This window comes from Cervus canadensis, chromosome X (genome assembly GCF_019320065.1).
Source record: "Cervus canadensis isolate Bull #8, Minnesota chromosome X, ASM1932006v1, whole genome shotgun sequence".
NCBI lineage: Eukaryota > Metazoa > Chordata > Mammalia > Artiodactyla > Cervidae > Cervus > Cervus canadensis.
In genome coordinates, this window is record NC_057419.1 from 20,176,261 (window position 1) to 20,192,586 (window position 16,326).

General features: G+C 39.5%; 1 protein-coding gene and 1 long non-coding RNA gene across 4 annotated transcripts in view; one reads left to right on the forward strand and one right to left on the reverse strand.

Moving 5' to 3' along the window:
* The window catches only part of REPS2 (RALBP1 associated Eps domain containing 2), a 258,187-nt gene that overhangs the window by 540 nt on the left and 241,321 nt on the right, over nucleotides 1-16,326 (forward strand). The window lies entirely within an intron of this gene.
* The window catches only part of LOC122435309, a 19,125-nt gene continuing 3,386 nt past the window's right edge, over nucleotides 588-16,326 (reverse strand). Inside the window, exons 2-4 of the long non-coding RNA XR_006267632.1 lie at nucleotides 8,463-8,470; nucleotides 6,946-6,948; nucleotides 588-598 (exon numbers count right to left, since the gene is read on the reverse strand). This is a non-coding gene — a long non-coding RNA (uncharacterized LOC122435309). The remainder of the gene's footprint in view (nucleotides 599-6,945; nucleotides 6,949-8,462; nucleotides 8,471-16,326) is intronic.

Consider the following 16,326-nt stretch of genomic DNA (forward strand, 5'->3'; position numbering starts at 1 on the left):
TGTTCCCCAGGGGACACCAGCCTCCTCCACAGCTCAGCGGTGCTGGGTGCGCCCCCATCTTCCTCCGCTGAGACAGACGGATACTCCCTCCTCTCCCCGGCCGTTTCTGGGGTCTCTGCAGCCTCCCAGATCCAAAGTTTGCCTTGTTCGGTAACTAGTGTTTGTTCTGGCTGGTGTCTGGAGTAACCTCTGCTTGCCGCTCCTGCCCTTCCCTCTCCTGGGTGAGTGGGCGCTTGGGTGCCTTGCAGGATTTGAACTTGAAGGGTGTGTGTGTGTGGCCGGCGGCCCGCGACTGAATGTTGTCCGCTTTGTATACTACTTGTAATATACACGAATTCACTGTACATTCGCGTACTAACGTATTTCTGCATATTAGCGTTAAACCGAATGGCTTAATGACAAATTGCAGAACCGGGACACAGGGCTGCAAGAGGACATCTGTCAAGGCAGAGCTAAGCTTCCTATTTAGGACTAGACGTGGTTCCCAGACATTCACGGTGAGGGACAGTTGTAGTTTCCCATCTTACCATTGTTTGGACTTGAAATAGAATTGCCAAGTAATGTGTGTCATAGCTACCTCCTTTTGGCTGCTCCATACCTGGAAAAGGAGGAGGGGGATGATGCACAGTAGATGCAGTTTTCCTTTTGTGCTTTCCGTGGAGCGATAAGCATCTTTGTCTGTGTTTCGCTGTTACTAGCACTTCGTTGTGATAAGATTCTTAATACCAGGCCCCAAATCTGAAATGAAGTTTTTCTTAAAAGCTGGAGTCAGGTTTGACAGAAAACAACAAAATTCTGTAAAGCAATTATCCTTCAAGAAAAATATAAATTAAAAAGAAAAAAAAAAGCTGGAGGCAGTTTGAAAGTTAACATCAATTGTATGTTTAGAGCGGGGAGTGATGTCTTAAAATCCAGTTCCAAAGGAGTACTGAGGGTTTTATGGTTCACTTGCAATATCATTGTTTGTAGATTTAAAAAAAAATCATTTAAGACTGCGTTTTATACTGCTGGAGCATGCGTATGTCTGTCTGTTTGAGCATAATTTTAGCTACTCTGTAATCTCTCACTTTTCAGAATTCAAGATTTCTGAAAATATAATTAGTATCCACAGACCTTAACATGGCTGTTTGTCTCTTTTTTTTTTTTTTTTTGGCTGTTTGTCTCTTAAGAAGTCCTTGCTTTAGAGACAGTTCGGCTTCTGCTCTTGAGCAGTTGAACTTGACCAGGTAGAGGAAAAGGCAATATTTTAAAACATGAACCATGGCTATTACATGAGGCCCTCAGAATACTCCCAAGCATAATTTATTAAATGCTGTTGCTACTTCTCAACTGAAAGAGGAATAAGTGACAGGCCACACAGCAAGTAAGTGACAGCTGGGCATCTGTTAAAAGGCTTATTTTGTTGTCAGTAATGCATGGAGTGTGATAAGAGATGGTAGGCATATTAAATCTGAATTATGTTGATTGACTTCTTCTAAGGAGTTGGGGAGGGGCCTTTCCTGGTGTTAGAACCCAGGGTGTTTAAGATTTAAAAAGAACTCCAGGCACAGTGCCTTTGTATGAATGAGATTGTATTTTTGATGTCTAGTTGAAACCTTCTTCTTGCAAAAGATGCTGGCAAGAGGGGACATCCCTAGAATATTGCTTGTAATAAATCTCTATGAGCTTTAGAGCTCCCTTATGCAGCCCAGCAAAACAAAAGACTTCCTTCCCCATTAACCCGTGTGCTCAGTCGTGTCTGACTCTTTGTGACCCCATGGACTGTAGCCCGCCAGGCTCTTTCTGTCTCCAGTGTCTCCTGTATTGGCAGGCAGGTTCTTTACCACTGAGCCACCTGGGAAGCCCAACCTGACACAGTGCAGTAATCCGGTATTCTTTGTACAGGCGACAATGAACATCGAAGGCATCCTGGACAGAGTAGTGTAATCGGAAGGGATTCAAACAAAGCCCGCAGCCCTCTAATTTGTACTAACCACGTTGGTTGTGTGTGGTGTGGTGTGTCTGGGTGTGTGTACGTGCATGAGCACTCAATTTATCTTGATTTTCACTACCCCATAAGTGTATCAGTCTTTAAAACAGATGTAGATGTTTTTAGCCTTTCCCTGTTAAACAGGAACTTGTAAGTTTAATTAAGTGGTCCAACAGGTATAACTGCCCCATTTGTGGAGGCACTAACTAGCCCTGGTAGTTTCTATGGTAACGGATTTTTTTTTCTTCTTAATAGGCATCCAACTAAGATTACCATAATGTTCCAGGAAGATTGAAAATCTTACCTGAAGTACATATTCTTTAAAAATATCTTATTTTGTCTCCTCCTTGGAATAAAAATAAATCACTACACCTGTTACTTTGTTATGTAAGTGAGTTATCTTAGGGATTTTTTTTCAGTTGAAATATGTGTGTGTGTGTGTGTGTGTGTATGTATATATATATATTTTAACAGACTTTATCTTTTCAGAACAGTTTTAGGTTCACAGCAAAATTGAGATTAAGGTACACAGAGTTCCCATGTACACTTTGGCTCTGCACATACCCAGCCCCCCCATTATCAATACCCTCACCAGAGTGATACATTTTTTATAATTGCTGAACCTGCATTGGCATATCATGATCACCCGAAGTCCGTAGTTTACATTATGTTTCATTCTTGGTGATGTACATTCTTTGGTTTTGGACAGATGTGTAATGACATGTATCCACCATTGTAGTATCATACTGAGTAGTATGAGTAGTATCATACCGAGTAGCTTCACTGCCCTAAAAATCCCTTGTGCCCTATTCATCCCTTGCTATTACACCCAAGCCATGGTAACTACTGATCTTTTTACGGTCTCCATAGTTTTGCCTTTTTCCAGAATGTCATGTAGTTCGAATCACACAGTATGTAATCTTTTCAGATTGGCTTGTTTCATTTAGTAATATGCATTTAATATTCCTCTGTGTCTTTTCATAGCTTGTTGGCTCATTTCTTATTTGTGTTGAATAATATTCCATTGTCTGGATGTACCACAGTTTATCCATTCACATAGTGGAGGACATCTTGGTTACTTTCAAGCTTTGGCAGTTATAAAGTTGCTATAAGCATCTGTGTGCACCTAAGTTTTCAACCCCTTAGGGTAAATACCAGCGAGCATGATTGTTGGCTCATATGATAGGAGTGTTAGTTTTGTAAGAAACTGTCAAACTCTCTTGCAAAGTGGCTGTACCATTTGCAGTTCCCCCCAAAATGAATGAGAGGTCCTCTTGCTCTACATCATCATCAGCATGTGGTGTTGTCAGTGTTCTAGAGTTGCACCATTCTAGAAGGTATGTAGTGGTATCTTGTTGATGTAATTTGCAATTCCCTAATGACATATGATGCTTAGGCTCTTTCCATATGCTCATTTTCCATCTTGAATTGTATTTTAATGCGTCATGATGTTGTTGTTCAGTTGCTAAGTTGTGTCTGACTCTTTGTGACCCCATGGACTGCACCACACCAGGCCTCCCTGTCCCTCACCATCTCCCGGAGTTTGCCCAAGTTCATGTCTGTTGTATCAGTGATGCCATCCAACCATTTCATCCTCTGCCGCCCTCTTCTCCTTTTGCCTTCAGTCTTTCACAGCATCAGGGTCTCTTCTAATGAGTCAGTTGTTTGCATCAGGTGGCCAAAGTATTTGAGCTTAAGCATCAGTCCTTCCATTGAGTATTCAGGGTTGATTTGCCTTAGGATTGACTAGTTTGATCTCCTTCCTGTCCAAGGGACTCTCTAGAATCTTCTCCAGCACCACAATTTGAAAGCATCAATTCTCTGGTGTTCAGCCTTCTTTATGGTCCACCTCTCACATCTGTACATGACTACTTGAAAAGCCCATAGCTTTGACTATGTGGACCTTTGTTGGCAAAGTAAAGAACAGAAAAGCTAATTTTCTGTTTTGAATTATATTTTAATGTGTCATAATAGCCCACTTTAAAAGGCCTTTTGGTCTCTTTATAAGAGGTGCTGATTTATTTTAGAACAGATTTCTAGTATGGGGTAGAAAAATGTTAGAATAAAATACTTTTAAATTACAAACAGTAAATATGAATGAGAAATAGGTAAATAGTTTTAAACACTTCAGGACAAAGAATTACAAATGTTAGGGTGATTGGTTTTTCAGGTTAAGAAGTATTTCATTTGTATTGAAAGGCCAGAATTTTACTAGAATGCATAGACTTGGATTGGACATGTATTTGAGGTATTTTAGTTTCTTTAGCACATCAGGCACTATTCTAGGTGCTGAGGTTTCAGCTGTGAATCAAACACAAATCCCTGTCCTCGTGGAGCTTACATTCCAATGCACATGGTTTTTATTATTTATTTTGGCCAAGAGGCTTGTGCGATATTAGTTCCCTGATGACCAGGGATCAAACTTGGGTCCTTGGCAGTGAAAGCCTGGAGTCCTAACCACTGGACCATCAGGGAATTCCCGCAGTGCAAATGTTTTTATTTTTCAGAATTTGAGTAAGAAAATGTAACAGCTGGAACATAAGTATCCACCTGAAACTGGCAAGTTTTCTGTTTGATGTAATGAATTAAGAAACTGTATACATATATTCAGAGAGCAGAAGGAGAAGAGGGCGTCAGAGGACGAGTTGGCTGGATGGCATCACCGATTCATTGGACGTAAACTTGGGCAAACTTTGGGAGATGGGGGTTGGACAGAGGCCTGGCACGCTGCAGTCCATGGGGTCGCAAAGACTTGGACACGACTGGGTGACTGAATAACAACATAGACTCCTTTATAATATTTATCCTTTAGGATGATGTCTTAGTCTTTAGGAATGTTGTGCATATTTCAGGTAGTCATCATAATGAGTTTTCATTTTTATGATGGTTAACTCCTTGCTTTGAGATAATGTATTTTTTATTGAGATATAATTGAAATATGATATACTAGTTTCAGGCATATAAGATAATGATTCAAAATTTGTATGTTTTGTTGAATGATCACTGATATCCATCAGCACACAGTTACAAACATTTTTTTCTCGTGATGAGAACTTTTGTAATTTACACTCAACACCTTTCAAATATACATTATCAAATATAGTCACCATGCTGTACCTGACATCCCCAGGACTTACTTATTATATAACTGGGAGTTTGTGCCTGTTGACCACCTTTACCCATTTCACCCACTGCCATCTCTGGCAACCACCAAACTGTTCTCTTTATCTATGAGTTGCAGTTTTTTGTTTGTTTGTTTTTAGATCCCATGTAAAATTGAGATCATGCATATGGTACTTGTCTTTCATTGACTTGCCAGTTAACTCTTAGACTTTAAAGGAAATAGTTATAAAATACTGTTGATTCTGTATTATCAGGGAAAATCATTGAATGGGAAAAAAGCTTGTAAGTAATGTCTGATTGTTTGAGTGGCTTTGATTGAAGTAAAGAAGTAAAAGAAAGCTATGAGAAGTAGAGGATATTTTAAAAATTCCTGTACATAGACTCACCTTTGGGAAGAAGTCATTTAAAGGTTCTCTTGAAATTCTTTGACGCAACTGTTTAATCATTTAAAAAAAACTCAGCAAAAAACAAAATTCCTGCGAACTTTTTCCAGTTGTTAGATCATTAGCTAGAGCTATTTTTTAATGCAAATAAAACAATTTTCTATTTTTACATCTTTATATCATATCCCTTTGTAACATATGCTTTAGGGAGATAGAGGCCAGCAAGCTAAAACAGTAACCTAGAATCTGTGCTGTTTCAGATAAAGTGTTCTTTTTTTGTAAAAGAGAATGAATGCCTGCAGGTTAAGGAAGTTCCGGAGCCAAACCATTGTTTGATTAAAAGGAGGATATTTGCATAATAGTAACTTGTTGATGCTTATAAAAAACTTTTCAGGTGTGTAAAACTAGAGCATTACCCAACAATAACTGTGTACCCACTACTCAGCATAAAATGTAAAACAGCCTAATTAATGTGAAAGTTTCCTGTGACCCCTTCTCTGGTCCCATTCTCCTTCCTCCTCACCCTAGAGGTTGCTACTGTCCTGAATTTGGTGTGCATGATTAGAAAAGTTTTTGTACTTTTATTACATGTTTATGTGTGTGTATGTATATATATATATAGTGTGTGCATACATACATGTGTGTGTATACACACACACGTATATACACATATGTGTCACTAAAATGATAAATTGTTTTGTATGGCTTTTTATCTTAAAAGGAATATAGCACTCTGTGTAACCTTCCGAAACTTGCTTTTCCTCTCATTGTTGTTTCTGAGGTTTGTCCTTGTTGACACATGTAGCAACAGTTCATTTATGCTTCCTTTTAAAAAATCTTCATTACTTACTCGTACAATGACTCATTATTTTATGAGGCCTTTATGCCTATGGAAAGTAGATGGCATTTTTCTTTGTTAGTGTCTCATGATTAGGGGGCTGTTCTAAACATGTACACACATTAAAATGCCTTCATAGATATCAAAAAGCACACTTATATTCTTGAGAGTGTTAGAGGAGCTTTGAGTTAATGGATTAGACTTTCATAGGCTTGCTTTTTTCTCATTTTTAAAAAAATGGAACCTCTCAGGCAAACAGACTAATACATTAAACTCCTCTGCACTTGCCACCCCTGCTCAACAGCCATCAATACATGGTCAATTCCATGCTGTCTGCATTCCTACTTTTGTTCTTTGCCCCCTATTTTAACCTGAAGCAAGTCTCAGACATCATATGATTCATAGAATTTATCTTTGAGGGCACCTGGGAGTGGTCACAGGATATGGAACCATATATGGGTTTAATACTGATGACTTATGGTTAAATGGCAAGAGTGAATGATGGTTTCATATCATCGAGCTAGTCTTTAATGTAAAGTTGAGGAAACCAATAGGGAGACTGAAGAAGTAACAAAGTGAAGACTAGAAATACAAGATGGGTTTGAACATTGTCCTGCTGTCACACTCATAACAGCCTTACTTTAAGAATATAGAAAATTGGTTTTGAGGAAGTCTTGAATCTTTTATTTTTTAGGCTGTGCCATGTGGCTTTAGGATCTTAGTTAATCAGCCAGAACCAGGGATCAAACCTGGGCTCCTGGCAGTGGAAGCTTTGAGTCCTAACCACTGGACAACCAGGGAATTCCCTGTAGTTGTTTTGGCAATTACTGATAACTTTTTAAAGAGGGTTTGGTTCCTTAGCAGGTGTTTTCAAACTTTCTGTTTCCTGAAGGCAAGTGTCTAGTATTTTGTATTTATATCTTTCTTTGCTTTGGTACATGTCTGGGGCCTTTGAAAAGTGCTTAGGCCATCAAGGTGGAGCCCTCATGAATGGGATTAAGGCTTTATAAAAAAGGCTCCAGAGAGATCCCTAGCCTTTCCCACCATCTAAGGACACGAGCAGTCACAAGAAGGGGACCCTGACCATCAGGTAGTCATGCTGGGTTGTTCAGAACTGAGCTGTTTCCTAGGGAGTGGGACTTGCCCTCTTAGAACTGCTTTTGCTGTGTCCCGTAAGTTTTGGACCATTGTGCTTTCGTTTTCATTTGTCTCTAGGAATTTTTTGGATTGTCTCTTTGATAGAAATAGAATTTTTAAAATCATATTACAATTGTTTCAGGTATTTCAGTGATGATAAACAATCAGCTGGCTGATCTTATCATTGTGTTAAAAAACACATGTACTTCCACCACAAACTTGTTTTTTTTTAATATTTTGGTAGCTGTAGTTCAGTGTATTTTGTCTATAATCCTGTGTATTTTATTTTATTTTGGCCATGCCCCTCAGCTTGTGGGATCTTAATTCCTCAACCAAAGATCAAACCCAGGCCCTGTCAGTGAGAGTGCCAAGTCCTAATCACTGAACTATCAGGGGTTTCCCAATAATCATGTGTATTTTAAGTGTTTACTTTTATGCACTTACGTTTATTCTGAGAAGAGGTCCATGCAGACTGCCCACAGGGGTCGAAGCACAAAAACTGTTAAGAAGCCCTTTGCAAAAGAATTATGAGGTGTCTAGAAATTCCAGTTCTTCGTTGCTCATTGTTTCCAAAGTCAGAATGGTAGCAACACTGCTGCCAATTCTAGGTCAGGAATGAGATTCCATCAGGCTCTTGTGGCCCACTCCCACCTCCAGTGCCCCATCTGTCCTGTAAAGGGGAAGGAAGCCCAGAGTGAATGGGTGCTCAGCTGCTTCCTCTAGGACCTCACTCTCAAGTCACTGCTGCAGCCCCGGCTTTGAACCTTCTCTGCTCTTGACCTGTCTATCTGGTCCTCTCAGCCTTGTTTCACTCCAGAGAACCCCTCTGGAGCATGGCTGTTTGGCCTGTTTTATTTACCACTTACTATGTCTAATTCAGAGGCTGGCTGGAACATGGACTTGTAAGAAAAAGTGATTTTTACAGGCTGGAGAAACTCAACTATCCTAATAATTTAATTCAGGACCAAGAGAGGCCATTAATATTAGGCTAGTAGTAAATGTTTGCTTTGACTTAATTCACTTGTAACACTTTGCCCTTGGTTTACAGAAAAATGTCTTTGTTCAGCCTTCTGGGGATAATTAAGTGTTTTACCTGTGTTAATTTCCTGACTAATTGAAGTAAATCCCATAAATGCCAGCAATTAAGAATTGTTTTTGTTTTTTTAAAAGCAGGTTTTCTTAAATGTGTAATGTTTGCCCCTGATGCTTTCAGAAGAACATATTTAATACAATGATCTCTTTGTTTCTTGCTTAGTTCAGGATCAGCCTTGTGAAAAACGGATGATTATACATGAACAGCTTTTTGCCCCTGAAGATATTTGGTGTACTAGCCTTTTGAGTTTATTTTTTCTTTAGGATCTCTTTAAAATTATTTTAAAATGTTTGGACTCCTATCCTTTGCATATGCTCTGCAGTCTGGTAATTTTATCCTCCTGTTACTGAGGGATGGCAATGGAAGTGAAGTGCGTGAAATTTAGCACATGGATGTTTTAGCTTCTCTTAATTTATTGTTTGTTCTAGATCAGAGTTTCTCCATCTCAGCACCACTGATGGGGCCAGGTCATCCTTTGCAGTGACACTGTCCTGTGTATTGTAGGATGTCTAGCAGCATTCCTGGGCTCTGCTCCCTAGATGCTAGTATCTATCCCTTCCCCAGTTGTTACAACCAAAACTGTTTGTAGACATAGCCAGGGAGCAGAATCTGCTCTGGTTGTAGATACATGGTGTCTGCATATATACAATCACGGTAGCTGCTTCCATTTATTAACTGATCACCATGTATTTTACCTTGTCCTATAAACTTGTAGAGGACTTCCCAGGTGACGCAGTAGTAAAGAATCCTCCTGCCAATGCAGGAGATGTGGGTTCTATCCCTGGGTCAGGAAGATCTCCTGGGGAAAGAAATGGCAACCCGCTCCAGTATTCTTGCCTCAGAAATCCTATGGACAGAGAAGCCTGGTGGGCTACAGTCCAGGGGGTCACAAAGAGTTGGACACGGCTGAGCACACACACACGTAACTTGTAGAGGCTCATGTCATTTAACTCCAAACCACAAGATTGATATTACCATCCCCAGTTTGAAGAAAGCAGAACAGAGGTGCAGAGGTTTAGTAACTTGCCCAAGGTCATGCAAATAAGTGACTTCTTATTAATTTATTTGAGTTGGAATTCAGTCTTTGTTTTTATTTATTTATTTATTTGCCATGCTGCGCATCTTGCGGGATCTTCGTTTCCTGACCAGGGATTGAACCCAGGCCTTTGGCAGTGAGATCATGGAGTCCTAACCACTGGACCACCAGAGAATTACCAATCTTTGTTTTTATTTTTAAATAATTAAAGCATTTTATGTTATTGAAATATAGTTGATTTACAGTGTCGTGTTATGGAATTGTTTTTGTTAGAGACAAACTAAAAAGGAAAGGGTGTTTCCTGATGACCTCCCAGTAGCTATTGTTTCCATGACAGTTCTGTGTAAGTGTGGGAGTTATTGCTTGAAGGGGTGATTCTCTGGGTGCGTGTCTGAGGATGGTTTGGACCATTTCTGAGGTGTGTCTATGGTAGGGTGAAGCAGAACATGGGACTGTCTAAGGGCCAAGCCAGTTCAACTTTGAGGCCAAGGAAGCCGTCAGAAATTGGGGTCATCAGCAGCCTTCAGGCACGGCATGCCCAGAGGGTTTACTGAGAGCAGGAACGCTGAGGTGTGGAGCAGCCGCCGTGGCAGTTGGCCTCTGTTGCTGCTGGAACTGTGAAGGGTGCTTTGCCTACACGGACAGTAGTCTGGAAGACATTCATGAATGTCCTTGGCAGTGAGGGGGTGGGGGGCTGAGGGATAAATGTGGCCGGCTCTGTCCCCTGCTGGCTGCCGTTCTGGAGGCTGGAAGCATGGGAGCCTGCATGTAGAAGCTCACAGAGGCCCGCCTCTTGGATAGAGTGTGGGCCAATGGGCCGGGGGTGACTCTGGGTGACAGATGGAGGGCCAGCTCAGGGTGCAGTCTGGGCTGGAACCCAGCACTCTGGATCCTTCGAAGAAAGGGACATGGCTGGTTTGAGGTGAGAGAGGCCACTTGTGTTCCGTGGGCCTGTGGGCCTGCAGCCCTGCCCTCTAGGAGGGCTGAGAGGGCTTCTTCCCACTTCTCACTGGAGACCTTGAGGCTATAGGGGCTGTGCACACGGGAGCTTTTCGATCAGAGTGGGGCAGTCATTTCCACGATTGCAGTGTTTTTTCTTGTTCAGGGCACTGGGAAACATATAGCCATGGAGCGACCCTCTGGGAGTTTCTGCGAGGACTGGCTGTACGTGGTGGGAAAGGGCACCTTGGGACTGGAGCTGAGTTAATTCAGGGCAGTAGAAAGTGTCTTATAACGTTTAGGCATATGACCTTATGTTACATGAGCTTTTTTCTTTTTTCTGAAGGATCGGATTCCTCTGTGTGTGTGTGTGTGTGTGTGTGTGTACATTGCTCAAACCAACAAGGCCCTATTGAGCAAACCAGGGATCATAAAATCCTAGAATCCTCCTCATATACTGCATAGTAAACTCAAATGCAAAGAAATAGCTTCGTTCTCATTTGCATTCTTTATGGGCTAGCAAATCTTCCGGAAAACTTGTTGCCATGGCAATGGGATATTATCTATCTCAGTAGTGTACTACATAAAAATAGCCCTTTGTGTTCAAGGGTGATGTTGGTGACAGGTGGTTTGGTGAATGTTTAGCAGGGTGCTTTGTCAGCGTTCCATTGTTTACGATTGTGAAATAGAAATGAGCATTGATTTGTTTCCCTGTCTCAAAATGTGATTTCATCTGTAAAGGGTAGGTGGTGGTGCTCTGTTTAATTGTGAGTTATAAGTCTTCCTTTGCAGGTCAGGTAAATATGATGATTGAAGCCACCTCTCATGGTGATAAGGAAGTGGCTTCTCTTTCTGTTGGTGCTAGAGGGTGTGCAACACAGGAATGAGTCTGGAGCAAATAGTATAAGTCTCTCATTCTTCAACAAATGCTTCTTCCTAAGTGCCATGTTCTTATAAACCCAAAAGTAGCAAGTGGTTAGGCGGACTAGATGAGCTCTGAGCTGTTGATCAAAAACTCATTTCTTGTAGGTTCTTAAATGGAACAGATTTTTGATGAACATGAGTTTCCCCTGCTCGTTTTAGCATTGATATCATGTGTAGCCAAGGAAGAATTCTTGACCCTACATTTGATCTTTATTTTAAAAAATCCTTTGGGCAATTTAGTAGAGTGATAACTCTCAAACATTTGTCATCCTCTCACCTTATTTCTAGAAATGTGTCTTACATGTAAATAGCAGGTTTCTATGGCTGAAATAAACTTTACTCTAGTTTTGAGAATTTTAGACTCTCTTAAGAAATACTGTGGCTTGGAGTTTTAGACTTGAAAGTTAATGCTAAAATTCTGATATACATTGTACTACTGCAGAAATGGAATCATTACCCCAATGTATTGAATATTTTCTCCTGGAGTCAATATGAATATCTTTTTGCTGATAATATCAGAAATAGTTGTTAAGTGGCTTGCTGGGTACCCAGTACTACTTTTAGAACTTTTTTTGTGTGTGTTAACTCACTTAATTCCCATAAACATTCTGAAATGTTTTTGTCACTATTTTCCAGATGCAGCATACTTATTAGTATGCTTTTTGGTTTCTGGTGAGTAAGTATTGTGCCATGTAAGACTTAATTGCTCCTTCTTGCTTACCAGTGTGTGTTGATGTGTTTCTAATAACTGAAAGCATTTTTCTGCCAGGGGATGGCCAAACACAGCCTGTGGGCCAAATCCATCCTGTCACCTATATTTTTTTGTATGACTTATGAGCTGAGAATGATTTGTAACTTTTTAAAGGTTTGGGAAAAAGTAAAAAGAATATTTCATGACCCTTGCAAATTGTATGAAACTCAAATTTCAGTGTCTGTAAACAGAGTTTCCTTAACACACAACCACACTTCGATGTTTATGTATTGTCCATGGCTTATCTACCCTAGACTGGAGGGCTGAGTAGTTGTAACAGAGACTGTATAGCCCATAGGACCTAGAGTATTTACTGAAGTTTGCAACACCTATTGTATATTCTTCTACATCTAGAATGAGAGATTGTACTGAATACTAAAAGCAGATTGGATTTATGTATAGGTTCTCTCTTGGGAACATTCCTCTCTTCCACTTTTTACTGTTTTTACAAGCTGAGTTTCATGTGCTATGGCATGTCTCAAATATACTCAGTTTCAGCTCTCTTTCTATACCCATATTGGTTTTTATTGTAATGGATATTCATAACCCTTCCCAAATCTGGGAGCCTAATGAATTTTATCATTTTATTAGTTAATATGTTTTCTTCACTAGGTCAGTTATTGTAACTCCCCCTGCTCTATTTACTTCCAACTATAGTGGTTTCTACTTTTGGGCTTTCAGCCAACATATAAACATTTGATGCTTTAATAATCCTAAGTAAACCACCTGTGCTAATTGTGCTATTTTAGTTTAGTAAATCCTCTATATGATCAAGATTACATCTTCTGCATTCATCCTGTTGAATTTAATAAACTCAACATAATCAACTTTGGAACATTTGAAATTATTTAAAAACTATGTTTTCTCCTTTTTCTCTTGTTTCCCCACTTTTTAAATAACAGCTTTATTGATATATAATTCGCATACCATACAACTTACCCATTTAAAGTGTACAATTTAGTTTTTAGCATATTCACTATCTAGTTTGAGAATTTTTTCTTTGTTTTTGAAGACTAGTTGATTTGCAATATTGTGTTTCAGGTACATAGCAAAGTAATTCAGTTATTATATATATGTGTATGTGTGTACCTGTATGTATATATATATATATACTTTTTCAAATTTTTTTCCATTATAGGTTATTACATGTTACTGAATATAGATTCCTGTGCTATACAGTAAATACTTATTATTTATCTATATATTTTATTTTTTTGTCTCACCACGCGGCTTGTGGGATCTTAGTTCCTCATCCAGAGATTAAACCCATGCCCTCAACAGTGAAGCATGGAGTCCTAACCACTGGACTGCCAAGAAATTCCCTATCTGTTTTATATATAGTAGTGTATATCTGTTAACTTCAAAGTCCTCATTTATCTTTCCCTATCCCTTTCCCCCTTTGATAGCCATAAGTTTGTTTTCTATGTCTTTGAGCCTGCTTCTATTTTGTAAATAAGTTCATATGTATTATTTTTTTAGATTCCACATATGAGTAATGTCATGTGATATTTGTCTGACTTCATTTAGTATGACAATCTCTAGGTCCATCCATGTTGCTGCAAATGCCATTATTTTGTTCTTTTTTTGACTGAGTAATATTCCATTGTATATATGTACCACATCTTCTTTATTCATTCCTCTTTTGATAGACATTTAGTTTGCTTTTTTGTCTTGGCTATTGTAAATAGTGCTGCAGTGAGCATTGGGATGCATGTATCTTTTCGAATAGAGTTTTCACCTTTCTTGGATATATGCATAGTAGTAGGATTGTTGGATCATATGGTAACTCTGTTTTTAGTTTTTCAAGGAAACCTCCATACTGTTCTCCATAGTGGCTACACCAATTTACATTCCCACCAACAGTGTAGGAGGGTTCCCTTTTCTTCACACCCTGTTTCCAGAATATTTTTACCACCCCCAAAAGAAATCCTGTAACCACTAGCAGTCACCCCCAGTCCCAGTATACCTAGGCCACCACTGTTTTCAGTGTTCATCCATGTTGTAGTATGTACCAGTACTTTCTATGGCCCAGTAGTATTCTGTTATATGGACATGCCACATTTTATTTATCCATTCATCAGTTGATGGACATTTAGGTTATTTTTACTGTTTGACTATTATGAATAATACTGTTATGAGCATTTTGGTACACGTTTTTGTGTAGATATATGTTTTCATTTCTCTTGGTTAATTACCTGGGAGTGGAATCGCTAGGTCACACAGTAACTCTATGTTCAAACTTTTGAGAAACTGCTAAACTCTTTCCCAAAGTGCTATGCCATTTTACATTCCCACATGAGGATTTCAATTTCTCTACATCCTTGCTAACCTTTGTTATTGTCTGCCTTTTTGATTATAACCATCCTAGTAGATGAGAAATGGGACTTTGTTGTAGTTTTAATTTGTATTCTGCTAATGACTGATGATGTTGATGATATCATGTGCTTATTGGCCATCTATATATCTTCTTTAGAGAGATGTCTATTTAAGTCCTTTGCCCATTTTAAAATTGCATCATTTTTTTTTTCAATTATTTTTATTAGTTGGAGGCTAATTACTTCACAACATTGCAGTGGGTTTTGTCATACATTGACATGAATCAGCCATGGAGTTACATGTATTCCCCATCCTGATCCCCCCTCCCACCTCCCCCCCCACCTGATTCCCCTGGGTCCTCCCAGTGCACCTGGCCCGAGCACCTGTCTCATGCATCCCACCTGGGCCGGTGGTCTGTTTCACCATAGATAATATACATGCTGTTCTCTCGAAACATCCCACCCTCACCTTCTCCCACAGAGTCCAAAAGTCTGTTCTGTACATCTGTGTCTCTTTTTCTGTTTTGCATATAGGGTTATCATTACCATCTTTCTAAATTCCATATATATGTGTTAGTATGCTGTAATGATCTTTATCTTTCTGGCTTACTTCACTCTGTATAATGGGCTCCAGTTTCATCCATCTCATTAGAACTGATTCAAATGAATTCTTTTTAATGGCTGAGTAATATTCCATGGTGTATATGTACCACAGCTTCCTCATCCATTCATCTGCTGATGGGCATCTAGGTTGCTTCCATGTCCTGGCTATTATAAACAGTGCTGCAATGAACACTGGGGTGCATGTGACTCTTTCAGATCTGGTTTCCTCGGTGTGTATGCCCAGAAGTGGGATTGCTGGGTCATATGGCAGTTCTATTTCCAGTTTTTTAAGAAATCTCCACACTGTTCTCCATAGCGGCTGTACTAGTTTGCATTCCCACCAACAGTGTAAGAGGGTTCCCTTTTCTCCACACCCTCTCCAGCATTTATTGCTTGTAGACTTTGGGATAGCAGCCATCCTGACTGGTGTGTAATGGTACCTCACTGGTGGTTTTGATTTGCATTTCTCTAATAATGAGTGATGTTGAGCATCTTTTCATGTGTTTGTTAGCCATCTGTATGTCTTCTTTGGAGAAATGTCTCTTTAGTTCTTTGGCCCATTTTTTGATTGGGTCATTTATTTTTCTGGAATTGAGCTGCAGGAGTTGCTTGTATATTTTTGAGATTAATCCTTTGTCTGTTTCTTCATTTGCTATTATTTTCTCCCAATCTGAGGGCTGTCTTTTCACCTTACTTATAGTTTCCTTTGTAGTGCAAAAGCTTTTAAGTTTCATTAGGTCCCATTTGTTTATTTTTGCTTTTATTTCCAATATTCTGGGAGGTGGGTCATAGAGGATCTTGCTGTGATTTATGTCGGAGAGTGTTTTGCCTATGTTCTCCTCTAGGAGTTTTATAGTTTCTGGTCTTACATTTAGATCTTTAATCCATTTTGAGTTTATTTTTGTGTATGGTGTTAGAAAGTGTTCTAGTTTCATTCTTTTACAAGTGGTTGACCAGTTTTCCCAGCACCACTTGTTAAAGAGGTTGTCTTTTTTCCATTGTATATCCTTGCCTCCTTTGTCAAAGATAAGGTGTCCATAGGTTCGTGGATTTATCTCTGGGCTTTCTATTCTGTTCCATTGGTCCATATTTCTGTCTTTGTGCCAGTACCATACTGTCTTGATGACTGTGGCTTTGTAGTAGAGTCTGAAGTCAGGCAGATTGATTCTTCCAGTTCCATTCTTCTTTCTTCAAGAATTACTGTTGGCTAATTTC